General features: G+C 26.2%; 2 long non-coding RNA genes across 4 annotated transcripts; both read right to left on the reverse strand.

Annotated features, from left to right (window-relative positions):
• Nucleotides 1-555: 555 nt before the first annotated feature.
• On the reverse strand, nucleotides 556-1,732 carry LOC122520408. Of its 2 annotated transcripts, none has more exons than XR_006304525.1 (4): nucleotides 1,355-1,732; nucleotides 1,129-1,265; nucleotides 749-979; nucleotides 556-595 (listed from the first exon to the last, which is right to left on the reverse strand). It is a non-coding gene; the product is annotated as an uncharacterized LOC122520408 (long non-coding RNA). The 2 variants fall into 2 exon arrangements; XR_006304526.1 differs by lacking the exon at nucleotides 556-595 and adding an exon at nucleotides 604-643.
• A 1,325-nt stretch (nucleotides 1,733-3,057) lies between these two features.
• On the reverse strand, nucleotides 3,058-4,241 carry LOC122520405. Of its 2 annotated transcripts, none has more exons than XR_006304522.1 (4): nucleotides 3,982-4,241; nucleotides 3,703-3,852; nucleotides 3,319-3,545; nucleotides 3,058-3,209 (listed from the first exon to the last, which is right to left on the reverse strand). It is a non-coding gene; the product is annotated as an uncharacterized LOC122520405 (long non-coding RNA). The 2 variants fall into 2 exon arrangements; XR_006304521.1 differs by having other exon boundaries at nucleotides 3,319-3,555; nucleotides 3,982-4,240.
• Nucleotides 4,242-6,661: the final 2,420 nt, after the last annotated feature.

Below are 6,661 nucleotides of genomic sequence, written 5' to 3' on the forward strand. Positions count from 1 at the left end.
GAGGCGCGCGGATCATACTTAGCGCGCCAAGTTTAAAGAGAATATATTCTCTTTACATATATACATTTATTTATGAATGTTTTCTATAGTTTTTCACTATACTCATGTTATATATATATATACACATATTAGAATATATCAAAAATATTGAATTTTATTGAATAATTCTTATATTTTAAATTGAACGAAATAATATTCGTATTATTATTTAAAGAAATAATTAGTTATTATTTATGTTTGTTTGTTTTAAATTATTTATCAGACTATTATATTATACTTCCAATCACATTGAATGAATTCGTATTGTTTATAATAAATGTATAAATAAAAATGTATGATTTTTAATTCTCATTTTATATTATTTAAACACGAAATAACACATAATTCACATTTTTTTTTTTTAATTTACAATAATTTATCCAGTTTAAATCAGGATTTATAGATGCCGGAATGTTTTCCGATAATTGCTTTGAAATTTTTCAAATATCTTCTTTAGTAGATACTTTGTTTTTTATCTTCGATTTTTTATCTTTTATATTATTTTCTATTACTTCTTTAGTATCGATTATTTTTATTTTCTATATTTTTAACAGGTCTTGAAAACAATTATTAATTCTGATGTTAAAACAATTGTTAATAATAACTAAAATATCAACATTTATCTGCTTCAATTACAGTTATTATCTTCATCATAATAGTTATTTTCTAAACCATTTCAATTTTTTATTTTAAATCTAATTTTTCTTACCTTTATATCAGTATATTTGGCTGCTTTAACACGTTGATCTTTTACTTGAATAGCTAATTTTCTGGTTGGCGTTAATATCAATGCGTAAATTGGTTTTTGCAAAGAATTCGTTTTTTTTTTCCTTTTTTTTTACATTATATGTCACACGTACACATCCAATCCCTCCAACATTATCAAAATTTTCATCTATTTCTTTCTCACTTTCTTTAGAAGTCTCACTCCCATTGGAATCTTTAACATATTTAAATGTAATATAATAAATGTTCTGTTTACATTAACCTATTGCACTTTAACCGCCAGTACTGTACTTTTCTAATCGTAATAAAAAAAACTGATAAATTTAAATGGTACTATTATTTTGATAAGTTTCATATACATACTCTTTATTTCTTGTTAAAATATATAGAGATATAATTGTTAATTTTGTTCTTTAGTTTAATTTCAAAATATCCATTCAATTTAATATCTAAGCGAAAAGATTTGTTGTATTTATCCAAAAGTACATCGAGTTGACTACCTAATATAGGCAGAGAAAAGTATTCAGAGCGCAAAGGGTTGAGTTAAATGTCAATTTATTAATTAAATCAACTGGATATATATTTTTACCTTCATCATTGGAACATTCCAATTCTTCCTCATAGCTTTCATTTTCTAATCCATCATCTTGTTTTCTGTGTGTGTGTAAATATTTTTTCTTTAATTCTAATATACCATTTAAAATAGAGGAATACCAAATGCTAAATTTTCCCACTGCCTTTTTCAGCAGCTCCAAGAATATTTCTTCTTCCAAATATCGCTGGTGGCAATGTTAAAGATTGTATTGTTTTAGGAGTATAAAACTTTTCATCAGATAAAGCTTTTATTATTTCCTTTGGTGTACTAAGGAATTCTGCACTCCATGCAGAAACGTAGATTATATTTTTTTCATTATTATTATCGTTGTTTTCGCACAAAATTTTCTCTTTTTGTTTACAAATTTTATTTACGAATCGTTATAAAAATATCAAATCTTGCTACAAAATAATAACGTGGTATTTTTAAGTTAATAATAATAAAAGGAAGCTTTTTCTGACTTCTAAATCAATAATTAAGCTTTAAAGCTTGTGTCGGTAAGGTAGATGTCATCAAATTTTACATTTTTCTATATAATCCCTGTAGAATATAAATTTTATGATAAGACTACTAGAACATGTTTGATTTAGTTTATTTTAATTTATTTTAATTGAATAAAATTAAAATCAATTTAATGTAATTTAATTTAATTTTAATTTAACTTACAACGTTAAATTTGAAATTAACCCGGCCAAGGTTTCCAATGTTTATGATTCGACAAGATTAATAACAAGCGCTTTGTTTCAATATTTCGAAAATATACTTTTCTCTAAATATCAAGTCAGTTTTTCTGTTTCCTAATTTAGCTCAATCTGATTTAAACTAGATGAGTTCCTATTATTCTAAGTTTCTTATAACACAATATATATTGATGATTTCTTATCGTCAAAAGACTTTGATCAATAACAGTTTAATAAAAATATTTTAAATACTTTTCAAAATGTTAATTTAATTATCCTAAAAGTTTTTAAAAGACCGATTGCTGAAGCCACTAAAGTATTTGGACAGATAATTGTTAAGCCTTTAATATTTAGTAGGACCACCTTTAACACGAATAACATCTTGTAAGCGATTATGCATACTCTTTACAAAATTTTCCGTAATACTTAGTGATATGGAGCTCCATACTTCGAGTACTTTGTCTTTTAAACTTGTTTTTGATGTTATATTAAATTTTTGTAATTCTTTTCCTATTATTGCCCATAAATGTTCAATCGGATTAATATCAGGGTTTTGAGGTGGTGTTATTAAATGTTAATAGATCTATGATACATTACTTAATTAAGAAATCGAAATCTGAAGGAATTATAAAAATAAATACCGTTCAGGTCGACCAAAGAAGTTAACTGAACAAGAAGAAATAGCTTCGATCAGTACAATAAAAACTGGTGTGTGGACTTATGTGCGCACCTAAGAAGTTATACTTCTTTTACGTAACAAAACATTTTCTTTCACAACCTATATGCCTTACAACGTTCCATGTTTGTTTGTTATGAGTACGTTCTTTTAGATACATTTTTATAACGATAGTAATAGGCACTACACTTCTCTGCATTAGTTTTAGAAATCTCCAAAACTGAAACAAGAATTTAAATTTATACTGATACTGGTCAAAAAGATGCAAGAGATTATAGTTGAATAAGAATTATTGTAGAAAATAATTTATAAATAACTAAAATGCATTAATTTTTCAATTCTTTTGATGGAATATTAATGCACATGGTTTCTTCCCAGAGTGAATAAAAAGAAGACGGTGTCTTCCCAAATCTTTCATGATTTTTGTATCATCGGCTTCTTCTTATCGTTGTTGAAAATAATGCGTTCCCCTTCCAGTAAAATGGTTGATTATCTATGTAGAGAGAATAAGTTTTCTAATGCTTTGAATAAATATTTTTGAAGAGAATTTTTAAGAGAATTATAATATTCATTTTTTGTAGAAGCAAGGTTATTATTTTTACCTTTTAACAGATTCATGTCTTGCCTATTCCTTGTAACTGTGGTTGGATTCTATTTACATAATAATTAACATGCGATCTTTACGAAGGAGACATTAGTTAAAAGATTTCTTTATATCGTTAACCATTGGAAAATGAAATTTATATGCATAAATCCGATGTTGGAATAGAATCTTTTTCTTGGATGTGTTACAGTCCTTGATTGGAACAAAAAATGTAGAGCCACACACCTAAATAAAACTATTTGGGAATATAGTTTATATATGAAATATAAAAATTATAGAAACGAGTAACAGAGCACCATAAATTGAATTAAAAAACAATATAATACATATATGTTACTCAGTAAAGTATTTTAACTGAATAGAATATTGCTATTCTACTTACTATTGTCCGTTATAATATCAAGATAAAGAGAACGTTTTAATTCATCAGTATTCTTAGATTTAAATAAAAAATTATCATCGTATGGTTGGACATAAAAAATTGCACAACTTGTTATCTAATTTTTCCATTTTCAACCTAAATTTGTTATCACTATATAGAAGAAATGAAACGTATTAAAACTAATAAATGATAATACATACCTCAGTTAACCTAAAAAACTAATAAATAATAATACATATCTCAGTTAACCTCAAATAACTAATAAATAATAATACATACCTCCACATTAACTTCAAAAAAGACTTTTATTACTAATATTCACAAATGATAAAAATTACAAAAATGTAAAATAAGAGAAACGACGATGATAACGTCAGTTATTTGTCCTTCTTTCACAACACTATTCGTTCATCACCCGTACGGATAATAACAATTACTAATGTATCTTTATTTAACGAAATTTCTAACCTATATACGTTCTCACTTTTCTTTGCTTATATACCATCATAGAGGCGCGCGGATCATACTTAGCGCGCCAAGTTTAAAGAGAATATATTCTCTTTACATATATATATTTATTTATAATTGTTTTCTATAGTTTTTCACTATACTCATGTTATATATATATATATACACATATTAGAATATATCAAAAATATTGAAATTTATTGAATAATTCTTATGTTTTAAATTGAACGAAATAATATTCGTATTATTATTTAAAGAAATAATTAGTTATTATTTATGTTTGTTTGTTTTAAATTATTTATCAGATTATTATATTATACTTCCAATCACATTAAATGAATTCGTATTGTTTATAATAAATGTATAAATAAAAATGTATGATTTTTATTTCTCATTTTATATTATTTAAACACGAAATAACACATAATTCAAATCTTTTTTTTTAAATTTACAATAATTTATCCAGTTTAAATCAGGATTTATAGATGCCGGAATGTTTTCCGATAATTGCATTGAAATTTTTCAAATATCTTCTTTAGTAGATACTTTGTTTTTTATCTTCGATTTTTTATCTTTTATATTATTTTCTATTACTTCTTTAGTATCGATTATTTTTATTTTCTATATTTTTAACAGGTCTTGAAAACATTTATTAATTCTGATGTTAAAACAATTGGTAATAATAACTAAAATATCAACATTTATCTGCTTCGATTACAGTTATTATCTTCATCATAATAGTTATTTTCTAAAAAAAAAATGTATTAACGTATTCTTTTGGCTGTAGTAGTGTAGTGGCTATAGTAGCTACAGTGTGTGTATGTTTTTCACGTCGCCGATACCTATATTTTATCTTGAAAGCGCTAACAAGTATGTTTACCTTTCTTTCTTGCTTTTTCTCTTCGTTCTTTTTCTTTGCTTTCTTATTTCTTTTTTTCGTTATTATGAAGTAAACTTAGTATATTTTTTTTCTATTTTTTCAATAGTTTTTTATAATAATTTTATAGAAAATATAATTAAAAAAAAAATGCATTTATATTATGGGCAGTGCGAATTTATTTTTGGCTTACGATATAAATTTTTTTAAGGAAAATTTATTAAGAAAAAATAAAAAAGAAAGAAAAATTTAATATAAATTTTATTAAGAAAATTAGAAAGAATTATGTTTTTTTTTTATTCAAGGTTCATTATTTTTGACAATAAATAAAGAAACAGCGTGCCATAAGCATCAAGATTCGATTTAAAAATGCCGCGCTTATACGCCGATATATATAGATATACAAAACGCTCGACGCTCGATGTCCAAGACGTAAAATTCTGGCTACCAAATGAAAAAATAGAAAGAGAGAAATATCGGTTTTCTTTCTCACTCGCACTCGTATACAAAACGCTCGACGCTCGATGGCCAAAACAAAAATACTCGTTATCGCATGATAAATAAAAAGAGAGAAATATTGGTTTGTTCTCTCACTCGCACTTGCATTCAAGACCGAGAGTCCCAAAGATTGCCGAAGATCCTTCGTTTATGTATTAGTTCACACGGACGCTCGCACGCACACTAGCCTGCTCGCGTGTAAAAGCCGACTGAGAGGCGGGACTTGCTTCCCCACTCTTACAATAACTTTTACCTCTTTCTCGCTTATTTTTGCAAATACGAAGATAAACTTTACAACATTTTTTATGTATTTTTCAATTCTCTACAACTTTTGTTTGAAATTTTTTTCGATTAATGCCTAGATTCTAAGAAAAGCCATTTTTTACCCTTGTTTTACCCATTTTTTACCTTTTTTTTTAAAAATGCGCCATTCGACTGAAAAAAAATAAAACTACTCGATTCAGCGTCGTTAATTTACTCTTAGATCAAATTTTCGGACTTCCAACAAAATTTAAGAAGTTTCGCCCTTTTTGACTGGCCTAAAAGAATTGTTACTGGGTTAGCGAATAATGAAATTTTAATGTTAAAAAGTGGAGGTGAAGAGAATTTGCTTGGAGTTCTATTGCAGTATAGTAGATAATTAAATATTAAAGTAAGATGCTTACCTTTTTCTGCTGTTAATAGGATAGGCCTCTGGCTCTGATTCAATCAACACAAATAGAATAATTCTAGTCGCGGGTAATTAATGTATTTTACTGACTCATAAATTCATTTATCTTTAATATTTATTCTTTTACGCTACTGATCAATCATACAGAATGTTTCATTGATTTTACAGAATGCAGAATACGGACATGTAAATAAAAACAGAATACAGACTTACAAACTGAATATGGATTTATTAATTAAAACAGACTTACTAACTCACAAGAAGACCTTCAGATTGACACCTCTCAAATTTGTTCAAACTTTCCACTTGTAGTAGTCTATGTGAATATTCCTTGTATTTAAAAAAAAAAAATAAATATTCAAGCGTTTTCAATAAAACGGGAGTAGAAATTTGACAAAAATGATTTCGTTTCTTTTATGTCGTCGGATCGATTCCTCGAGAGGGAA

The sequence above is a fragment of the Polistes fuscatus genome, unplaced genomic scaffold (assembly GCF_010416935.1).
Source record: "Polistes fuscatus isolate 324 unplaced genomic scaffold, CU_Pfus_HIC Scaffold33, whole genome shotgun sequence".
Lineage (NCBI taxonomy): Eukaryota > Metazoa > Arthropoda > Insecta > Hymenoptera > Vespidae > Polistes > Polistes fuscatus.